At 44.8% G+C, this 23,423-nt stretch overlaps 1 protein-coding gene across 1 annotated transcript in view; it reads right to left on the bottom strand.

The window, feature by feature from the left end:
* Nucleotides 1-23,423, bottom strand: part of ATP9A (ATPase phospholipid transporting 9A (putative)) — a 113,502-nt gene that overhangs the window by 88,989 nt on the left and 1,090 nt on the right. The gene's annotated exons all lie outside the window — the stretch shown is intronic.

The raw sequence follows: 23,423 nt of genomic DNA on the forward strand, positions 1-23,423 counted from the left end.
AGTAAGCTCCATTGACTATCATTGTTATAAGAATACAGTAGCCTATAAAAGTACAGATCTGTAACACTTCCCCAAATTCGGTCACATGCTACATAACATACTATCAAGTCTAATGTATTAAGAAATAAAATACACACTGAAATGAATGAATAATGAATAGAAATGAGTAAATGAATGAAATAAGTGGGGACCCACCTGAAATAAGTTCACAACCCACCTAGTGGATCCTGACCCATAGTTTGAGAAACACTGGTGTATAGGGCACTTTACAGAACAACATGAACAAGAAAAAAGGGGGATAAGTCCCTGCCTGGAACTGGAAGAGTTTATAATCTAAATTTCACATTTGAAGAGACAACAAATGGAGCTGAGGGGGGAAGAAAGGATGTAAAATTTGCAAGGGATGAATGTGGGCCAAAAAAGAAGATGCTGGAGTGCTGAAAGTGTTTGTGTTAACACAGTGCTTAATTTATGTGCAATGATACAAAGCCTATGCACAATGAAAATCACTCCCTTTATCTTTTCTAAATGTGACCTAAAAGATAAAAGATGCAGCCACCTTAGGTCCTCTTAGGGGGAGAGAGGCAGAATAAAAATTATGGATGGATGGATAAGAAAGGGTTTATCTAGGTGATCAATGGATGGGTGCCCAAAACACATTTTGCAGGGCAGTTCCTTAAGTCCCCACTCAAAGATCCTGGCACAACAAATCATCTCATGTGGCGAATTAGCCTTGAAGCACACAAACAGCTAAATAAAGAAAAGCTGAAGGTTTACAAAACAGAGGGATTGCTGCAGGGGAAATGGGGCCTTGCTAGTGATCTCAATTTTCTTTTTAATAGGCTAGGTAAGCACTCCTGCACTGGAGCTGTCTTGTGTAGGAGTGCTCAGCATTGAAGTATCATTGTGTCACATTATGAAATGATTGCAGTGGCATTAAACAGACCCTTGGAAAAAAAGCTGTACAGTTTAAGAAGTGTCAGGCCACTTATGAGAATAAAACTACCCTCCCATTGCACCTTGGGATATGGTTTGCTATTAAGAGGGCACTTTCAGGTAAGCTGAAGGGTTGTGAAGGAATATTCATTCTTCCATTCATTTGGTGGATCATTTAACAGCCACTCTTCTGCACACAACTCCCAGAACAGAACACAATGAAGATTAAAACAACAATGTAATCAGTTAAAGTTGTGGAAGCAACCACCATCAGCAATTGATAAAAGCAGCAGAACTATCAAAATGATTACCATGAAACCAACTTCTCAACAAGTTAAAATATTTGAGGAAATAGAAATCTTTGCCCTGGTGCCAAAAAGAAATTGAGGCTGATGCCAAATGACATTTCCTGGGAAAGGCATTCAGAATGTTGAAAATCACAACCAAAATGACCTTTCCCTGGTCACCATCCTCCTAACCCTGGGTGGGAAGGAGAGACAGTTGCTGTTACATATTCATGTGGTAGAGAAGATTTCTTTTCTACATGTCAGGCTTAAGGGACTTGGGTCTATATTGCCAAAACTAGCCTACTGAATTCTGTTTGGACATCAATAAGCGGTCTCCTACTATGAACTTCAATGATTAAACATTTCAGCATGAGTTTGTGATGGTGTCTGTTAAAGGTATTAAACAAGAGGATACTGAAATTGCTCCATCACGCCACACTATTTGGAAAACCAGATGAATTTCTTTCAAGCAGTCCCGAGTCTGCAATTTCTAGGAGCACTGGCTAACCACAAATGTCATAATCTCATTAGACACAAAGAAAGAATGCTGAATGCTCGATTACACACTCAGAGGAGCTTCCTGTTCAACCGGTTTCTTTAAAAATGATACATGTAATGCTGTGAGCTGAGGCTGTGTAAAAAATAACACAATCCTGGCATTTAGTTGTCAATGGGATTGATACAGTCTTTTATTATGAGATTGGGATTGTATCAATCAATGGGATTGATACAGTCTTTTATTACTTGTATTTACAACTATTATTGGAATTGCTCACTTTTGCAAATCACTCTATCAAAACAGGAAAAGTTCCTGGTGGTTGTTAGATTGGCATCCATTTTTTTCTCTTCTATAGAGATTGACCTGTTTGTAGTGTGTAGAAAACAGAAAGGCATTGATGGCGGGTGACATAAACATTGGCAAAACTTAGATGCCAGGAGGAACATTTCAATCTCCCATCAGGACACTCAGGGCCCAATCCTATCCAATTTCCAGTGCCAGTGCAGCTATGCCAGTAGGGCGTGCACTGCATCCTCTGGTGAGGAGGCAGTCACAGAGGCCTCCTCAAGGTTTGGGAACATTTGTTCTCTTACCTCAGGGGTGCACTGTGGCTACACCAGTGCTGGAAAGTTGGATAGGATTAGGCCCTCAGCTGCTCCCTGCCAACTGATCATCATGCTCAAACAAAAAGATGACAAAAGCTAGTTTGTAACTGAAGTGAATTTAGGTCTGCAGTGCTAGACTCAGATTCTAGGAAGCAACTTCCCTTAACACCAGTAGAACTTATTTCCCAGGAAACCTATCTGTGAACATATTTGCTGTAAAACTGGTTTCCTGCTGTTACTGCCCTGTAAAATGCTTGCGCACTCTATCTTCCATTGCCTTTTAGCTTCGAGCAGGAAACACAGTAAAAAGCACACTGCACATCTCAGGAATGTGAAATAGCAACTGTTAAGCCACATATTTCACTCTTGTGGATACAATATGTCCACCCACCTCTATAACGTACTGATGGGAACTTGCTGTAAAGATTGTTTAATATCACCAGGAACGTTTAGAGCTGCCTTAAATTGATATAGTAATTTGGATTTGAGAATGGATTTATGCTTTTGCATTGTTCCCTCAGATAGAAAGATTGATGTGTGTGAAATGAATCATAAGAAGTCATGGGATGTAACTCCATGCTGGTCAGACTTCTGTGTCCAGTTCTGGGCATCCCATTTTAAGAAGGAGGAAGCCAAACTGGTGTAGGTTCAGAGAAGGGCAATGAAAGATGGTCAAGGGAAAAACAGATCTATGAGGAAAACAGATCCTGGCAAACAGATCCTATGAGGAAAGACTGAGAGAACTCATCCTGTTTAGCCTGGAGAAGAGAAGGCTATATCATAGTGCTCTTCAAATACTTGAAGGGTTGCTATTGCTGCTTCAGAGAGTAGAACTAGATATAATGGAGGGGAAATTCTGGTTGAATGTTGAGAAAAATGTCTCAACAGTAAGAGCAGTGCAAAAATGGAACCAATTACCAAGGGAAGCGGTAGGTTTCTCCCTTGCTGGAGGTCTTCAAGCAGAGGTTTGGCGGGTACCTTTTGGACATGCTCCAGATTAGAGAGGATTTCGTTGCTTCTAGAATGAGATGAAAAGAGGGCCCCTTTCAACTCTACAATGATGCATAAACTATTTACTTTCTTCTGACTCATTTTGCACAGGTGCACACATTTGATCCCTGTTGCATATATGCAATGTTGGGCAGAAATAACTTAAGCGCAAATGGGCACAGGAGTGGGCTTACATCCTGGATAGTAAGCTCTGTAAGCTGGTCAGTCACCCTGCTGTGCTAGTTTTCTGTCTGCACAGATTTTTTTTTTTAATGTAGAGGAAGTATGGGGGGAAAAAAATGTGATCACAGAGCTGCAGCCTGAAATGGTCCAGCCCATTCTACCATCTCATTTTGCTGCATGTGTAGACCACTGGCCAAGTCCCAAAGTGAGCCACTTCCAGTTGAAGTACATAAGGGGGAAATTTTGCTTCAACTTTTTTTGGTATTCGTGCAGGAAGTGTAGAAGGGGTTAAACAGCCTCTGGTCTGTGTTATGGGACAAAGTAACTGGGACATATAATTAAGTCTGTCTGAAGTTAGACTGAGCTGCCTCCCTCCCCCCATCACTAATTGCCAATCTCAAGGAACCATGTGTTTTTTCCCCCCCTCAAAAATATTGTACTTATGCCTTGCCAACTGAAGTGTATCTTCATATAGGGCTCTCCTAATAAGGACCTTATCTAAAAAGACAGAGATTCTTGCATAACTCTTAATGAAATGAACAAGTAGCGCAAAGGTGCCTGGGGAATTACAGACAAAAATGTTTGCATTTTTAGGCACATCCAACAGTTATGAAATAATGCTTTAATAAATGGTTCCTGGGAAAGGAAATGACACTCATAAACTTATTTATTTTAGGCTTGACCGGTTTTCTCTTCCTCGGGTAATAATTTTTGTTGCTTGCTTTTGTAGCTTTCATGCAGCACCGGCTCAAAGAAGTAACTTGTGGCAAACTGTTTTATTGTCCTTAATTGTGGTATAAATATTTCCTTTATAGGAAAATGTATTCTACATGCAACCTGTAGGGTCACCAAGGCTATCACAGGCCCTTCTCCTGGGCTTTTAACAGAAGCACGGCATGTAGAAATCTAGCAGGTGAATTTTTCATGGCAGGGAAATAAAGTGATAGAAAAGGCTTCACTTACTGAATTTCCTCATGCCAGGGTGCTGAAATGCACAGGAACATGGATAGTAAAGAAGCTGGCAACCCAACAACCATTTTTTGACACCATATCTACCATAAGAATCATGGTTCTTAAACTTTCTTTAGCACCAGGACCCACTTTTTAAAATGACTCCCGATTGGGACCCAAAACAATGATCTAGAAAGGAATAATATTTTTATTTATTTACAAGAAATATCTTATTTACTTGTAAAAAAAACTTGATCCATTGAGGCAGCCCCAATGAACAGGCTTGAAAGGCTTAGTTAGGCGACCCAGCCTTCTTCTGCCCCACATCCTTTCACTGATGGACTTGGCGAAAAAAAAAAAACACCAGAAAAAAGATGCTCAAAAATTTATTTCCCTATATTTACACCAGCTTGCAAACTGCAGGAGCTTAGCTGTTTGCAGGGCAATTAGAAGCTATCTGATTTTTTTAATAGCCTCAGGGCCTGAGGGAATTCAATCTGATCTTTCCATCACCTGTGTTTTCATTGGGGGGGGTCTGCATGACCCACCAGAAATCAGAAATCAGGTCGCAACCAACCAGGTAGGTCCCAACCCACAGTTTGAAAAATGGTGCACTAAAGCAATACAAATCCAGGCAATCTCTCTGGATTCAATTATACACACTTATGTTGGTTTTGTAGCAGTTTAGTCTTCATGGCTTCCCCCAAAGAATCCTGGGAGTTTGGTTTCATCAGTTGCTGAGAATTCTCTGTTCAGTGATCCATGGCCTTCCTCTCATTTACAGCTTGCAGGATTTCTTGGGGAGATGGAATGACTAATAAAGTACTTTAATCTCTGGTGTAAATATACTCCACTCTCTCAGATCATCATCTGGTTTGGGGCACATCCACAAGATCATTGTTCAGGATTCACATACACCCACTTAACACATCAAATTCAAGCATTGTCACACAGGGGCTTTGGTAAGTGACAGGGGAACAGTCACAAAGGCAGCTATCTGCCTTGGGGATAGCCAAAGTTGCTCCCTGAATATTCACTTTCATTAAAAACGTAAGCCTGTTGCTGTGTTGCTAGTTTAGTTCAGTGGAAGAGTAACTGCCCTGTATGCAAATGATCCCAGGCATCTTCATGTAGTGTGGAGAACAATTCCTGTTTGCAGCCTTAGAGAACTGGTGCCAAACTGGGTCAACAAAACTGAGTTAGATGGACCAATGATCTGTAAGGCATTTCCTATGTTTCATGCAAATAAAAGCAGGCAGGCAGGATTCTTTGCAATTGCTCATTAAAAGAGTAATGGGAAGGGTTGCAAGAGTAGGTATATACCAGTAGATGGAAAAGACCTTGCCTGGAATACTGGGGAGGTCTGTCTGTCTCTATGTAATTTATACCCCACTTTTCTCCCAAATGGGCATTCAAAGCGGTTTACAAAATATAAAAACAATATCATATCATAAATAATTAAAACATAGCATGAAATAGATACATATATAAACACACAGATTTAAACATTCAAAAAGAATATAAAAAATAACCAATATAAAAAAAACAACCTGTAGCAATCACCCCATAGAATAAGAAAGTAAAATGTATAAAATACAGAGCAGCAGTAAAACACATCCATAAAACCCTGTAGGCTGTTGCAAGAATAAAGAAGAATAAAGTAGTAGAAGAAGAGTTTTTGCCAGGCAGTATGGAGACGAGGAGTTCTGTACCTGTTAGGGCAGGTAAGTGTCTTGGACCACCACTGTCATCCTCACCTGCCTAGCTCTACCTCAGCAGGACTCTGAGACAGTGAAAGAGGAAATGTGGGAGAGCTAAGAGTTCACGTCCCTTTTTGGCCAAACTAAAACCCTCTAATAAGGTATAAATCAAATTGCACAGGACATTTTTAGACTTTTGATACAGTGCAACAGATGCTTGATATCACTGTGCAAAAACAAAGAAACCAACTTAGAGGCCTGCAACTAAAATATAGCCACTTGTTTCAGGCCAGCAAGTGAACTTTAGCCATCTTCACTTCTCCAGCTCCTGGCAACATGCAGCTATTGCACACCATCCAGTTTTCTTTTTCCTTCCTCTCATTCCTCTAGATCTGTGCAGGCCCACTATCAAACATTTCTTCCAAACCCAAACCCTACTTTTTGTAACTTATTACCTTCTCGGAAGCCCCTCCTTTTCTAGACCAGGGGTCTCGAAACCCCGGCCCAGGGGCCAGATGAGGCCCACAGCAAGCCTCTGGCCCACTTGACTGAACATGACCAGAGCTGTGCTCTGATTGCATCTGGAGGGTGTTCTGAGGGTTGGAGAGGCTGAGTGAATGAGCCCACTCATTCATTTATTCATTCATCTAATTTTTTTCCAGCCCTCAGCACTGCGCCAGATATTTCATGCGGCCCTCTGGCCAAAAAGTTTGGAGATTCCTGTTCTAGTCCTCTGCTTGTTCTGCTCTTCTTTCTCAGGTCCATTCACCAGCTCTGTCCCTTGACAGCCAGAGAGGTTTCTGCATGCCCCTCTCCAATAAGAAACTACTTCAGCTCAGTCAATCACAATCAGGAGGCTTAATAACCCCAAAATCTTAGTGAATTACAATACAGTGTAGAGATATTTTGTCCATAGTCCAGTCTTCTCCACACTGCAATCATTTATGTCTAATGGGCATCATCTCTTTAGCACTATTTTTTGAAAGATCACTTAAGAACTACTTGGAAATTTCCTGCAAACCTTTTAAGTCATTCGATTAAATGAGTTCATGATGCATGCATCCAACATCTCCATCAGTTCATCTCCTTTTATGATTTAAGAGCATACTTCTCCACAACTGCAGCCAGTTGAACCATATTGCCCTTGTACACTTTCTACCACTCCAGCTTACCTGCACTTTTAATTTGCTTTCTGTTCCAAAGGGCAAGGCCCAAAGTACTTTTCTATTTCCTGTATAAAGCAACCTCATGGCTGTGCAAAGTCATCTTTATTATTTTGTTGTTGTTGCTGCTGCTGCTGCGTTTCACAGAATGCTGTGATTGGTGCAACTCAAAGATCATTTAGGCAACATTTAGGCAAACAGGTGCTTCAGTGTAGTAGGGTCCCTGAGGACATTTTAATACTAGTTCTGTGCACATGACTTATTTTGGAGACTAAAGATACAATGCACCTGAATTCATCCAACCTAGGCACTCATATTATTATTTCAGAGCAGTGTTTCCCAATCTGGGGGTTGCAACCCCCCCCCCCAGTTCAGCAGGAAACGTTTTCCCCCTTAAGGGGAGTGGCAATGCAGCGGTGATGGCAGCAAGTCTGAACAACTGCCACCAACTAAGTAAAAAGGGGGGAGCGGATGTTGCCATCTACAGTGATGGCTGAAGACACTGCAAAACCCAGATTCTTGCTGCCACCAAACACAGGCAAGTCCGACCCCCCCCCCCTTTTATTACTTAGATGACAGCAGGGTGAACTTGGAAATGCCATCACTGTCATCACTGTCTTTGATGGACCCCATGAGTACTTAAAGGTTCCCTGACCTTTAAATAAAGGTTGGGAACCACTGTTTTAGGGCTATTAGCCTGCCAAGGTAGCTTCTTGCTTTTGGCTAGTTCTGAGCCCTCTTTTCAGCCTTCACTCAATCAATCAACATATGTTAAGCAAAAAGACGGGTCCTGATCCAGACAACATTAAGCACATTTAAATCCCATACATTTCCGTAGGAAAGCTGAACATATGCTTAACCTTCGGCCACTGAAATGAACAGATCTAAAAATGTTTAATGAATCATGTCCATAGTGCACAAGGTCTGCCACTAAGCTTTGCAGCTGAGCTGGAGTTTGAATGTTGGTTTCACACTTTGAAACCTGGCACTCATAACCACAATTCCATGCTTCTGATAGTTGTGTACTATGTGTGATTGGGGTGTTGTCCACTGAACCTTGACTATGGAATTCAAAGATCCACACAGGTGTTAGTAACTAGTTTATTTACAAGGTTAAATACAGCTCCCTGGCAGGGTTCCAAACACAGGTCTGCAGCAGGTTTCCTCTATTCTAAGAGGGTGAGGAAGGCTCAGGAGGTCTGGTCTAGAGGGTAGAGCCTCCGTTAGCCCGAAGATAACATCAGAAGGTCGCCAGTTCGAGGACACCGGCAGCTCCCTGAACGGCTGAGAATGGCGAGACCTTGAAGCAGCAGACAGGCCGAGCTGAGTGATTCCCCCTGCTCTTGGTGTGAACAAGAAGCGTCTTGGCTGCCCTCCATGTGAGAGATGGAGCTGCTTGTCAGCCTGCGTGGGAGAACTGGAGGCCAGAAGTGAGACCAAACCAGGAAGATCCATTCTGAAATGTGGTTGGTTCTTGAAAGAGAGAACCTCTATGATTGTAAAAATCCCCTTGAGGGATTTAGAAATGCCTGCCTATGTAAACCACCTTGAATAAAGTCAGAGGAGTAATCCGATGACCAGAAAGGCGGTATATAAATACCTAGTTGTTGTTGTTGTTGTTGTTATTATTATTATTAAGAGGATAATGCTCAGTTATTTCACTGTGGCTGCAATCCTAACCACACTTTCCTGAGAGTAAGCCCCATTAAACAAAATAGGACCTCATCATCATCACAATCATCATAGGACCTGGTAGGTAGGTAGGTAGGACCTACTCAAGTCTGAGTAGACCTGGTTAGGATTGTGCCCTGTGTCTGACAAGACAACAAAAATGGAGAAAGATAAATGAAGGCTACCATGAGGCTAGATCTCTGTGTGCCTTAATAGAACAATAAAGTTCACCCAGCAGAGGTAAAAGGCCTTCTCTGATTTACCTGATCCAGGTAAATCCCTGACCCAGGGATGAAACAGAAGAAAATCCAGAACTCAGAAAGTCAAGAACTCAGAACTTTTCCAAGTTGTTGATGTTCTTTAGGTTCTCTTCGTTCTTCCCTTAAATCACCCTTTAACCATGTAAATGTATCAGAGACTGAAGAAAGATAAGGCATGGTGATGCTAAGAACTTCTGTCCTGAAAAGTCACATGTTTTCCTTAACATGAGCTTCTCAACAACTGCGAACAGTTTTGCATGTATGGAATATGGGAAAGGGAATGTCTTGACACCGAAGTCATTCAGTTTTGCTTTAAGCTGTTTCTTCCTAACATTGCATATAAGCAACAAGGATTAAATGTGTACACCTGTGGGCTGGGCAGAAATGGGTTAATGGTTTGAAAGAAAGGGTAGGTGGGTGCTCCAGCAATGGCAAGGAGAGAGAACACACCTTTCCATTAAATTCCTCATTTTCAACTCTTGACCTAAAGTGCCTATATCACTCTCACTCCCACTATTCCTATATTGCAAGTTCCTCGGGGTAGGAACCTATCATTTGCTTCAGATCCTTTATAAAGCACCAAATTATATTGAAGGCAACGTGTACACAACAACAACAAAATTACTTTTTGCCCTGACTTTTACATTTTGTATTTGGCCTTTCTATCTAGTATAAAATGGCCTACCACTCAGGGCTGTTTTGAGAGGAAACAAGAAAAATGGAAAGTATTTCTCACTGTGAAGTGCAAATTGAAAAGAATCTCACAAGGAGCCTTACGTCAAGTCAGACCATTGGCATTAAGTTGTCTAAAGCACAGCAGCTAAAACATTTGACCCTTGTAAAATTCTCATCTTGTATGAACTCCCTGGAGAACCCTAGGCAAGCCTCTCTTACGACTCAATCAGAGCCATATGTCCCGTCCCCCCCCCCCCCAAAAAAAGTGTTCTGGTGGCATGCGGCACTTTCTGGCAGTCACAAAATGCAACATGCAGGAGTGCACAGCCTGGCCACTGCTGCAAGCAACAAGCGTTTTGCTCTGTGCAACAGTGGCCTCTGGATGCCTGCTGGCATAGGTAGGTAAGAGCAGGAAGTATGTGGGAGCTGGGCAGAATGGGGCAGCAATGGCATTTGGGGTGGGGAGGAAGGCAGAATGGGACCAGGAAGGGGGCAGGTCCTGTGGCAGTAGCATCTGCTATATCCAAATCCCCTTCCCAGCCTCTATCTGCCTTCATGGGTTCACCTACACTTGTACCAGCTACAGAGCTGATACAGAACCAAGAAGAGCTGGGGGCCCAGCATGAGCTGACCTCGGGGTAAAGAAAAAAAATGTTCCCTTACCCTGAGAAGGCCTCTGGAGGCCAAAACTCCCCTGCGGGATACAGCAAGCGCCACATTCGTGCCACTGCATCACCACACAGGGAGTTAGGTCTGGGCTGCTCATCTCAGACCTTCTCCTACTATATGGAGATAATAGAACCAGACTTGCACAACTTGTACTTCACCCACCAAGTGAAATTTAGGTCAGCACCCCAGGTCAATGGTTCACATGGGACTTAATATACCTACTTTTATGGTCTACCTGGGATTATAAAAAACAGGAAGTTAAGTACCTAAAAGACCATTACATGCTATGGGTTGTAATGGGTTGTATTTGGGTGTATACCAAATATACAAGGGTTGTATACTGGAATCAACCCATGTTGATGGGTTGTATTTGGAATCAGAGGTTAAAGGTTGTGTGGGGCAGGTCACATAATACTGACCTACCCTGTAGGGCTGTTATATGGATTGCTGAGTAAAGTACTCTGAAAACTCTAAATTGCAAAATGAATGTCAAATATTGTTCTGGTAGGCAGTGCCATTTCAGGGTCCACGGTAGATTTTTCCCAGGCATTAGACCAGTGGTTCTAGAACTTTTCCAGCTCACGCCTCCCCTGATCCTTGTAGCCACTGGCTACGGCTCCCCATTACAACACCTCACCTCAGCTACCCCCAAAATGGGGATGAAGGTGTTATAATTATACACTAGAAACAAGGCTGCCAGCACTCTGAGGCTGCAATCCTAACCACACTTACCTGAGAGTAAGCCCCATTGAACAAAATAGGACTTACTTCTGAGCAGACCTGGTTAGGATTGTGCCCTAAGTTTGTTAGCAGCACACCTGGAGGGTTTTGGAAAGGGAGGGGGGAAGTGATGAATTTGCAGGAGGGGAAGACTTTGTTTTGTGTGTATCTGCTAATTGCAAACTGATGCAAACTGAGACCTAGAGACAGTTTGGCTGGAATCCTAACCCCACTTTCCTGGGAGTAAGTCACATTGAACACAATAGGACTTACCTCTGAGTAGACCTAGCTAGGATTGTGCCTTTTATCTTACAATAGCAGCCAACAGAGTGCCCCCCTCCTCCCAAAAGGAGGCAGGAGGAAAAGGGGAATGGCTGAAAAAAAATGGGGATTTTTTATTTTTAATCAATTTTTGGAGACAAATTCATCAAGAGTGGCTTTTTTCTCTTTTTTGGAGGGGGAGAAAAAAGAGAAAGGTGAAGATCCTGGGTTAAGCTGACACAGACCCCAAGCCTATGTAGGTCTACTCAGAAATAAACCCCATTTGAGTCAATGGGGCTTACTCCCAGGAAAGTGTGGAAAGGAATGTAGCCACATACAGCAAGATTACAACTCACCCCAAAGTAGATGGGGGCTGCTCACACACACACCCAACATGCAGATGCCACCCCTGTTCCCCCCAGGCAAGATGGAGGAATGCAGGCTGGGGCATTTGGACACTAAGAGCAGGCTGGGCTCCCCAAGTGGAGGACTTACTCTTCCCTCCAGCTTTGAAGCCTGCCAGGAGTGCTCCTGTGCTGATAAGATGCAGACCTATGCACTATTCTCTCCTCCGGCCTTGACCAATCCCAGGATGCCCAAAGCAAAGAGCACACTGGGAAATGTAGTCCTTGGGGCAAGGTTGTACATGGAGAGAGCTCCATGCTGAGATGCAGCACCTCTGCCTGCCCAGCCAGCCCCCCACCATGTTTCACACACCCTCCCAGCCTCACGCTGCCCCACCCACCTCATTCACAGGTGCAGAAAAGCAGCAAGTCGGCAGGCAGCATGTACAGCAGAACAACCCAGCCCAGCCTCTCTCCCCAAGATGCCTGGCGACACCCCTGGAGGCCAGCCATGCCTCCCTAAGGAGGCAGGACGAACAGATTGAATACCTCAGCATTAGACCTACAGCTATTAAACTGTTAGACTGAAATTAACCTTTCAGTCAAAGCAGCCAACACCAAACCTGAAGCCATAGATGTGAAAAGTGTGTGTTGCAGCACTGGGGTAATGGAATTTCATAGAAGGTCTATGCATTGCACAATTCAGAATGTGCACACAACAGAAATGTTCACAAAGTACAATGGGAAAAACAAATCCCATGAATAAGCCTTGAATCACGACAAGTCAAATTGGGCTTCTGAAGACCAACCAGTAAAGAACAAAACAAAACAAACCCTGAGAGTTTTAAGTGTGAAAGGCCCTAAGAAAAGCATAGAGTGCCCTGTGAATGTAATTGCTACATTCAGTGCAGCAGCATAGCTCTGTGCTGTCAACAGCTCTTGATGATTATAGGAAACACCACTTTTGTGACCCAGTTGAAGCAAATGGGCTCCCTTGCCTGTCTAACAAGAGCTCTAGAACTAAGGGTTAGAGCAGGGTAATTGCTGCAAGCATTACTAACAAGGCAAGTCACACAACTGTGTCAGTGGATCTCCAGTGGAAATTCTATAGTTTCCTAAAAAGAAAGCAAGAACAGCCAAAGAGCAGTAATTGGCCGATCTGCGCCCTGAAGTTTCTTTTATGTCCTCACAGTTATCCCAAAATGGGGCCAATTCACTTAATAACCAATTTTTATCGTCTGATAAAATGACACAAATTGGTGTAACTATTATTGTGTAAATAGCAAAATGATGATTGCTGTAATGGGTTGTAAACCACAATATATTTGTTAGTCTTGAACATGCTACTTTGCCACAAAGCCCCTGATTTTTGCTGCAATAACTTAAAGGCTATTGCACACATGATGTATTTTGAAAAGTTTGGAAGGGAGGGAGTTGTTCTATCCAGGGTTGAAGGAAACCAGCTCTGACCCTTCTCCTTTATTTCCTGACTTCCTGTTATCATGGAACTCAAAGCAGCACACATAAGATTCTTAGCAGGTCACCTGTCTAGGAAATGACCATGTTGAAACTGCACAGTTTCAACAATCAGATGTTCAGACATTTTCAGACCATGCCCTGCAGCTGAGCCTAAAGCACCACAAGAAGCTCAATTGGTACATCTAGCCCAGTATGACATACCCTGTCTGGCAGCAGCTCTTCAATGGGGGTCTTTCCCTGTCTAACCACTAACATTCCTTTATGCTGAGAGATCCCAGAGACTGAACGTGGCACCTTCTATATGAAGATAATGTACTTCAGCATGGAGCTGTGACCCCTTCCTGATGCCTCCCTTGACAAACAGTTATATTACGCGTGCATTAGTCATTTAAAATACAGCCTATAATATAAGCCAGAATATAGCTTGGAAGCTTTAGGAAAGCTCATTAGTCAATCTGACTGAAAACAGTTTGGACAAGCCTTAAAGTGAATGTTGAAAACATTCAAGTGCAAATACTACAAAACCAATGCTGTGTGAGGGATGGTTAATATAAGCAGTCATGGAGTTCAAAATGAAGACCAACTGCATGTTAGAACTGCACAAATCAGGACCTACATCAAACCAAACACAGACCAGCAGCTACTGGGGACTGAAAAACCTACTGTTCCTTATCCTCAGGCATCCATAAAGAGGGAGTCTATCAAGCACCTTGCCAGCCACAGTACATGACTGAGGGGCTGTGTTTGACTTGGTGAATCACAAGTCATACAAAGCATTTCCATCATCCAGTGAGATCATTTAGCAAGCAACCAATTCTGGAGCCAGACCTGCTACTTATTACCCTTTAATATTTCTTTAGCAACAAAAACATATTAAGCACTGAAATGAGAAATTGCATGATCCTTGCCAAGAGGTCCAACCAAAATTAAGCACTACTTGGTCCTTTGACTTCAAAGTGAAAAAGGGATAGTCACACATGAGTTATTTGACAGCATGAATGATATAAATAAATATGCTTAACTTTTTCACTGAAATAAGTAGAAATCAATTGTCCTGAAATTTATTTATTTATATCCTGATTTTCCTTTAAGAAGCTTACAAGGGAATCCTATGCATTTTGCCACCCACACACTGACCAGATTGAAGTCTGCTTAGCTTTTGCAAATGGACCGGGTGTACTTCTTTAGTATATTGTTTGACTGGTTCATGCCCTATTGTGTATTCCAATGGACAAAATGCTGGTTTCACAAATAGCTATTCAACATTAATGACTGCAGCATCAAAGCCCTGTTGCAGGGGCTTGGAGGGACAGCAGGACTGCAAACTTAAGAACATAAGAACAGCCCCACTGGATTAGGCCATAGGCCCATCTAGTCCAGCTTCCTGTATCTCACAGTGGCCCCACCAAACGCCCCAGGGAGCACACCTGATAACAAGAGACCTGCATCCTGGTGCCTTCCCTTGCATCTGACATAGCCCATTTCTAAAATCAGGAGGTTGCACATACACATCATGGCTTGTAACCCGTAATGGATTTTTCCTCCAGAAATTTGTCCAATCCCCTTTTAAAGGCATCCAGACCAGATGCTGTCACCACATCCTGTGGGAAGGAGTTCCACAGACCAACCACCTGACTGTGGAGTTTTTCAGTAGCCTTTGGTGAGGGACCGTGTCGAACGCCTTCTGAAAGTCCAGATATATAATGTCCACAGGTTCTGCTGCACCCACATGCCTGTTGACCTTTTCAAAGAATTCTATAAGGTTCGTGAGGCAAGACTTACCCTTACAGAAGCCATGCTGATTCTCCCTCAGCAAGGCCTGTTCATCTATGTGTTTTGAGATCCTATCTTTGATGAGGCATTCCACCATCTTACCCGGTATAGATGTTAGGCTGACTGGCCTATAGTTTCCCGGGTCCCCCCTTTCCCTTTTTAAAGATAGGTGTGACATTTGCTATCCTCCAATCTTCTGGCACCGTGGCCGTTTTGAGGGACAAGTTGCATATCTTAGTCAAGAGATCAGCAACTTCTTTCTTTAATTCCTTAATAACTCTTGGGTGGATGACATTAGGGCCCAGCGACTTATTGATCTTTAATTTATCAATGAGGTCTGAAACATCTTCTCTTTTAACCTCCATCTGACTTAATTCCTTGGTCAGGAGGGGCCGTTCGGGCAGCGGTATCTGCCCGAGGTCTTCTGCCGTGAAGACAGATGCAGGAACTCATTCAATTTCTCTGCCATCTCTAAGTCTCCTTTTATTTCCCCTTTCCCTCCCTCATCACCCAGAGGGCCAACCGCTTCTCTGGGGGTTTCCTGCTTCTAACATATTTGAAGAAGCTTTTATTATTCCCCTTAATGTTGCTGGCCATGTGCTCCTCCTAGTCTCTCTTGGCCTCCCATATCACCTTCTTACATTTTGTTTGCCACAGTTATGTTCCTTTTTATTCTCCTCATTAGGGCAAGACTTCCATTTATGGAAGGAAGCTTTCCTTGCCCTTTACAGCCTCTCTAACTTGGCTGGTTAGCCATGCAGGCACCCTGCTGGACTTAGTGGAGCCCTTCTTCCTTTGTGGTATACACTTCTGCTGGGCCTCTATTACTGTTGATTTCAGCAACCTCCATGCTCTCTGTAGAGACTGGACTCTTTTTACCTTCCCTTTCAACCACCTTCTAATCAGCCTCCTCATTTAAGGGAAGTCCGCTTGTCAGAAGTCAAGGGTTTTTGTGAGAGATTTGCCCAGTATTCTTCCCCCGACGTGCATGTCGAAACGGATCACAGCATGATCACTGTTCCCCAATGGTTCCATAACATTGACATCTCTAACCAGGTCCTGAGTACTGCACAATATTAAATCCAGAGTCACCTGTCCTCTGGTGGGCTCCATGACTAGCTGCTGTAAGGCACAGTCATTTAGAATGTCAAGGAATCCGGTCTCTTTTTCGTGACCAGAACACAAGATGACCCAGTCAATATGAGGATAATTGAAGTCCCCCATGATTACAACCCTGTCCCTCCTTGTCACCTCCCTGATCTGTATCCTCATTTCAAGGTTCCCTTCCAGTTTCTGGTCTGGAGGACAATAGTACGCCCCCAGTATTATATCACTCTTCATACCTGGTAATTTAACCCATAGAGATTCTATAGAGTCTGACCCGCCTTCAATCTCTACTTTGTTGGATTCTATCCCTTCCTTAACATAAATGACCACCCCACCTCCAACACGCCCCTCCCTGTCCCTCCTGTAGGGTTTATAGCCTGGGATTTCGGTAGCCCACTGATTCTCCACATTCCACCAGGTTTCCGTTATGTCCACTATGTCAATGTTTTCCCTTGTCACCTGACATTCCAGTTCTCCCATCTTTGCTTGGAGACCGGGCATTTGCATAAAAGCATTTGCACATGGAATGCCCCTGGATGGGCTGCTTATTCGCTCCTTCATCCCTGAACCCTCTCATTGTGCCAAACCGTCTATCACTTCCCATCATGCTACCATTTCCAATTTCTTCTCCTATTCTGCCTTTACTTTGTTTTTCTCTAACTTCCTCATCCTCGTCCCATAGGGATGAGGAGTCCTGAACCGGATGCCCCTCAGCTCCTGTTGGCCTTTCCCCAGGGATCAGTTTAAAAGCTGCTCTGCCACCTTTCTAATGTTATGTGCCAGCAGTCTGGTTCCATTCTGGTTCAAGTGGAGCCTGTCCCTCTTATACAGGCCCCGCTTGTCCCAAAATGTTCCCCAGTGCCTAACGAATCTAAACTCCTCCTCCCTACACCACCATCTCATCCATGCATTGAGACTCCTGATCTCCGCCTGCCTAGCTGGCCCTGCGCGTGGAACAGGTAGCACTTCCGAGAACGCTACCTTTGAGGTCCTGGCTTTCAGCTTCCCACCTAATAGCCTAAATTTGGCCTCCAGGACCTCCCGGCTACACGTGCCCATGTCGTTGGTGCCGACATGCACCACAACCGCTACCTCCTCCCCAGCACTATCTACCAGCCTGTCTAGATGAGAAGTGATGTCCGCAACCTTCACACCAGGCAGGCAAGTCGCCATGTGGTTCTCACATCCATCGCCAACCCCCCTCTCTCTGTTTCTAATAATTGAATCCCCCACTACAAGAAGCCCCTGACCCCCCTCCTGCCGAAGAGTATCCCGAGTGCGTTCGGATACGGGCTTGTCCCCTGGAGAAGGGATCCCCCTAGGGGATTGTTTCCCTCCTCTCCAGGATGACGTCCTCCAGCCCCGAGACTTCCCATTCAGGCAGCTGAGGAGCTGCACACCTGAGGTTGGGACGAACCCCGGAAGTCTCCCCACGGTCCTTCTCTGCATGCCTCTGCTTCTCCACATCAGCCACCAAGGCTTCAAGGGAGCAGACGGATACCCTGAGTCTCTGGAGCTCCTTGCACTGAGGACACGCCCATGACTTATGCCCCAGAGGCATATAGTCATACATGTGGCACTCGATGCAAAACACTGGATAGCCCCCACCCTGCTGCTGGCTGTCTGACTGCATAGCTTTTTAAATTTTGTTTGTTTTTGTTTTGTATTGGCAACCTTCAGTCTCGAAAGACTATGGTATCGCGCTCTGAAAGGTGGTTCTGGCACAGCGTCTAGTGTGGCTGAAAAGGCCAATCCGGGAGTGACAATCCCTTCCACACCGGGAGCAAGTGCAGTCTGTCCCTGGTCTGTCTCCCTGGCTATGGGCCTTCCTTCTTTGCCTCTTAGCCTCAGACTGTTGGCAAAGTGTCTCTTCAAACTGGGAAAGGCCATGCTGCACAGCCTGCCTCCAAGCGGGCCGCTCAGAGGCCAGGGTTTCCCACTTGTTGAGGTCCATCCCTAAGGCCTTCAGATCCCTCTTGCAGATGTCCTTGTATCGCAGCTGTGGTCTACCTGTAGGGCGCTTTCCTTGCACGAGTTCTCCATAGAGGAGATCCTTTGGGATCCGGCCATCATCCATTCTCACAACATGACCGAGCCAACGCAGGCGTCTCTGTTTCAGCAGTGAATACATGCTAGGGATTCCAGCACGTTCCAGGACTGTGTTGTTTGGAACTTTGTCCTGCCAGGTGATGCCGAGGATGCGTCGGAGGCAGCGCATGTGGAAAGCGCTCAGTTAGGGGTACTTAAAAACCCTACACTGGTTAGCAGCCCTCTTCTCAAGGGAAGAGAAATGGCAGAGTCTGCGGCCTTGGCTTCCTCACCCTGCTGCTGAACTCGCACAGATGCTAAACTCGTGGTGCCTTACCTGGCACTTTGTTCCCGAGGCACTGGGTTTCCCAGAGGCCACGCATGCTTCTGCAGAGAGGATCACGCGGTGGGAGGCACTAGCTTTATACTCCTAGCTAGCTCCTCCTCCCTCCCTCCTTGCTGATTGAAAAGGGGCTGGTCTTCCCAGGTGAGATTTCCCTGAAGGGGGTGCTTGGATTTGCCTAATGGGGCTCTTATCAACTCCTAAAGGTCAATTGCTATGACCTAAAGGACAATGACTATGCTAAATTGCCCTGGCTGGGTGGGAACTGGCCTTTCCTAGGTTCTTACCCTCCTACTTCAGTTCTCTGAGGCTGGACTGTTTTTTAACCTCAAGCTGGTTTTTTATTTGAGTTTAAACTGCACTGGTTTAAGAGATTTTTGGCTTCACAGAACTTACACACTAAGGTTTAAATCCTGTTTAGCCCTGCTAAAACCCTGCTTTTATTAAGTGTGCACATTTATTTATTAATTTCTCTCACCTAGATCCTGTGTCCTAATTTACTGAACCTTCAGATTCAGAAACTCTGTTTCTGTTCTTTCATGAATTCAGCTGAAATCTTGAACAGGACCTATATGCAATCAAATTGTAGCAGGTGGGCTCTTTCAGTGCAATCAGACAATTACAAAAGGAAGAGTCCCTGGGTTAATTGTACACAGCCTACTGTATATAACTGCACATGTGTAAACCTTCAGCCAAAAGCATAGAGGTCAGAATGGTGGGACAGTCTAATTTTGATTGCCTCCTTTTCAGCCACACTAGACGCTGTGCCAGAACCACCTTTCAGAGCGCGATACCATAGTCTTTCGAGACTGAAGGTTGCCTGTGCATGAGCATCTGCTATAAAGGGACTTGTGGCACCTTAAAAACACTAAGGGCCCAATCCTATGCATCACTTAGAACAGGGGTGTCCAAAGTTTTTGGCAGGAGGGCCACATCAGTTCTCTGACACTGTGCTGGGGGCCGGGGGAAAAAAATTAATTTACATTTTAAATTTGAATAAATTTGCATAAGTTTACATAAATGAATATATTAAAGATGAACTTATATGAATGAATGAATGTCTTGCTATTGCTCAAGGCCTTGCACAAAGCAAGGCTGGCCTTTCCTTTGCTGTCGCTGCTGCAACACAGATGTGAAAGAGCAAGCAGTAGAGGGAGCTCTCATCCCACAACTCACACGAGAGGTCAAACAGTTGCCTCACGCTGAGAGAAGTTGCGTTGGGCCAGTGCGGACTTCAACAAATCTCCGGAGGGCCAGAGGCTCATTGGAGACGGGGGATTCCCTGAGGGCCGCATTGAGAGGCCTCGAGGGCCGCAAGTGGCTCCTGGGCCAGGGTTTGAGCACCCCTGACTTAGAACAATGGTTCTGACTCCTTTAGCACTGGGACCCACTTTTTAGAATGAGAATCTGTCAGGACCCACCAGAAGTGATGTCATGACTATAAGTGACATCATCAAGCAGGAAAATTTTTAACAATTCTAGACTGAAATCCTACCCACACTTAACCAGGAGCAACTCCCATTTACTATCATTGCTAAAAGCATCTTCATATTAGCCTGTTAAAATTATAGATCTGGACATTTCGCCAAATGCAGTTACATACCATGGTAGCATCAAGTCTAATATATTAAAAATAAAATATTGAAATGAATGGGAACCCACCTGAAATTGGCTCGTAACCCACCTAGTGGGTCCCAACCCACAAACACTGACTTAGAAGTATAGTCAATGGGGGCTTATTCTTGCATAAGTGCGGATAGGATTGCAGCCTACGAAATAAAGCCCAGATGCATAAAGTCCTCCTCAGAAGATATGGAAAAGAAAGAGAGAAAAGAACCTAAATATCTTCAAAGGGCTGTAGCGATGACTTCCATAAGTGAAACCACCATCACAGAACAAACACCACAGACTGGCCTCTCACTTCATAAACACCACTTTTCAAAGGAAGCAGTTCGTGTATTTGGTACTGACCAATACAAACAGAAAGATCACATGGCATCAGTCAGGAATTTAGTGTCTTCAGATGACAGGGGGGAGAGGTTGCATGTTTGAATTTCCCATTCCCCACAGTAGAAGCAACTGAATAATGCAAACTAAAGAAACATGCCAGTAAAGTATATAAAATTCAACTTTCCTTGGTATGGCTTTTGGGTAACCTTGACACAGTATTTGTTTAACATATGTTTAAACCTAAACATAACTTATTACACCACTGCTATTCATGTTACTCACAAGTATTCAACCCTATTCATGTTACTCACAAGTAAGCCCTGTTGAGTTTAATGGGACTTACTTCCAAGCAAATGTGTCTAGGATTGCAGCATTAATCCATATATAAAATCAAAATCTCAGGCAACCCTGGGACTAGTCTCATTACCAATTCAGTATGATGTAACTAAAGAATAATATATTTATTATTCTCAGGGCTCGTCATATCCAGCTAGAGTCACATGCTGGATTCAACTAACAGCATCACCACTAACCCCTACACACTGTTCTTCTTCACATATAATTGCAACACTATGAACAGTGCACAGCTTCCCCATGGTGTGCTCCATGTTGCTGGAGAATGTGCATTAAAATGACTTCCTTATGGGCAGGGCCAATCACTTGGGACTTCCCACCTGAGTCAAAAGGGAGGATAACAATTTGATAGGGAAAAACCCACCTATTGGCCCTGCTCACATGGTTCTTTTATTCATATGTACTCTCTGGTGATGTGGGATCAAATTATAAAAGAATTGTTCTCACACTGCTGTGGGTGTATCTGAAGAAGCTCACTAACTAATTTGTAGTAGCATGCCAAAATGTGAATTGAATGCGTGATGGCAGACACCCTGGGCAGCCAAGTTTCTTAATCATGGAGAGGAATTCTTTGTCATCTGTGCTTTGCCATGGTTGGTTGTCTCCAGCCTTTAAAAGCAGCTAACATATTAGTGGTTACTTGGCAAGGTGCTCCATATCTGAGGGAAGTGCTTCTGGAAGGTGGAGTTCTCCTTTTAGAAATTAACCATTACAGCAGTGGTTCCCAGAGTTTTTTGACTGGCAGTTTCCTTGACTATTGGGCCATTAGTCATGGCTCCCCATTAAGGCTACAATCCTATCCAAAGGGGCCACTATATCTGTGGATCCCATATCAGCAGATTCCGTAATCTGCAGATTGGGTCTATTGGGCTCCTTCTGTGTGCCCCCTCTGGAGGTGAGCACCCCTCACCTCCGGAGGGTCCTCTGAGCCCAGCAGAGGCTACTGAAGTCCATCTGTGCCCCTGCCAGGCTCAGACTGAGCCCTAGAGCAAAAAAAGTCACTTCTGGTTTCTCCATGAAGCCAGAAGTGATGTTTTAAATACCATATAAGGCATTAGGAGGCCTGGGGAAACCCTGCATGGAGAAAAACTGGAGAAACCAGAAGTGACTTTTTTTAGCTCTAGACTGAGCCCGGCAGAGGCTGCAGATGGACGGGATCAGAGGACCTTGGAGGTGAGGGGAGCAAAGCATTTGCCGATATCTGCAGTTTCACTTAACCACTGGGTGTTCTGGAATGGAACCCCCATGGATACAGGGACATGCTTGTACATTGTAGAGGGCGATGGGTCTTTTGCAAAGATTCCATGGTTCCCCTAGCTGGATTCTGTGGCTTCCCAGGGAGCCACAGTTCACAGTTTGGGAATCACTGCATTATAGTAATCACACCCAAAAATCCACATAGATGACCCAATTCAGACATCAACACTTTTCCAGGTATGGCTTTTGCAGGGATTTTTCCTACAAGCATTCTCAACTGACCAACATCAGGGAACAGCAGGAACTCACTTCAGGTCCAATCTTTTGTGTTATTTGCTACTGAAGGATCTCTGGATGTGTCAAGTGGCTGCTCGTATCAGCTGGTGATCACATAACAATCCACCCACATTAGGGAACTTCACTGGCATGTCTCCACTAGGCTCCTTTTGGGCCTCTCCAAGCAGATAGCTCCATTGCAGGGACATGTGGTGGGTGAGGAGACAGGTGAGGCAGAGCCTCCCCACCAGAGTCCTTCGAAAAGCGTTGCCACCGTGTGAGGCACCCAAGCAATCTCAATCCACGCATGGAGTGAGGAGGGAGAGAATAAAGAGCGCATTGGTTGTGGATGCCTCACACGGTGGGTGGTGGTGTTTTTTGAAGGACTCCAGCTAGCTCTGCCTCACTCGCCTCCCCACCCACCACAAGTCCCACACACACCTGAAAGAGCATGGATTGTGCTTGCACACCTCACAGTGCTTTTTGAAGGACTTCCGTGGGGAGACTCTGCCTCACCTAGCTCCCCATCCACATGTCCCTCACACATGTGAAAGCGCATGGGTTGTGCGTGCGCATCTCACAGGATGGCAGTGCTTTTTGAAGGATTTTGGCAGGGAGGCTCTGCCTCACCTACCTCACCCACCTCCCCACCCACACCACATTCCCTCACACATGCGAGAGCCTGTGGGTTGGGAGTGCTTGCATGTCTTTTCGAAGGAATCCAGTAGGGAGGCTCTGCCTCACCTGCCTCCCCACCCACCGCAGGTCCCTGCTCCATTGTCTTCCACTTGGTGTGATCCACACCCAGAGGCCGGCCCTGGCAGGGTTCTCCCTTCAGAGTTCTCCCCCTGCCCTGGTTTCTCCTCCGGGGTTTGTGCAGGGAAGAGCAACGCTGCCTGGCACCCGCAGCAAGCAATCCCCGCCTCCCTTTTCCCGTCCAGGATGTACAGACTGGAATGGCAGCCAGGCCTGGGCGTGCCACTCGCAATGGCGTCAGGAGCA

The sequence above is a fragment of the Tiliqua scincoides genome, chromosome 4, assembly GCF_035046505.1.
Source record: "Tiliqua scincoides isolate rTilSci1 chromosome 4, rTilSci1.hap2, whole genome shotgun sequence".
Lineage (NCBI taxonomy): Eukaryota > Metazoa > Chordata > Lepidosauria > Squamata > Scincidae > Tiliqua > Tiliqua scincoides.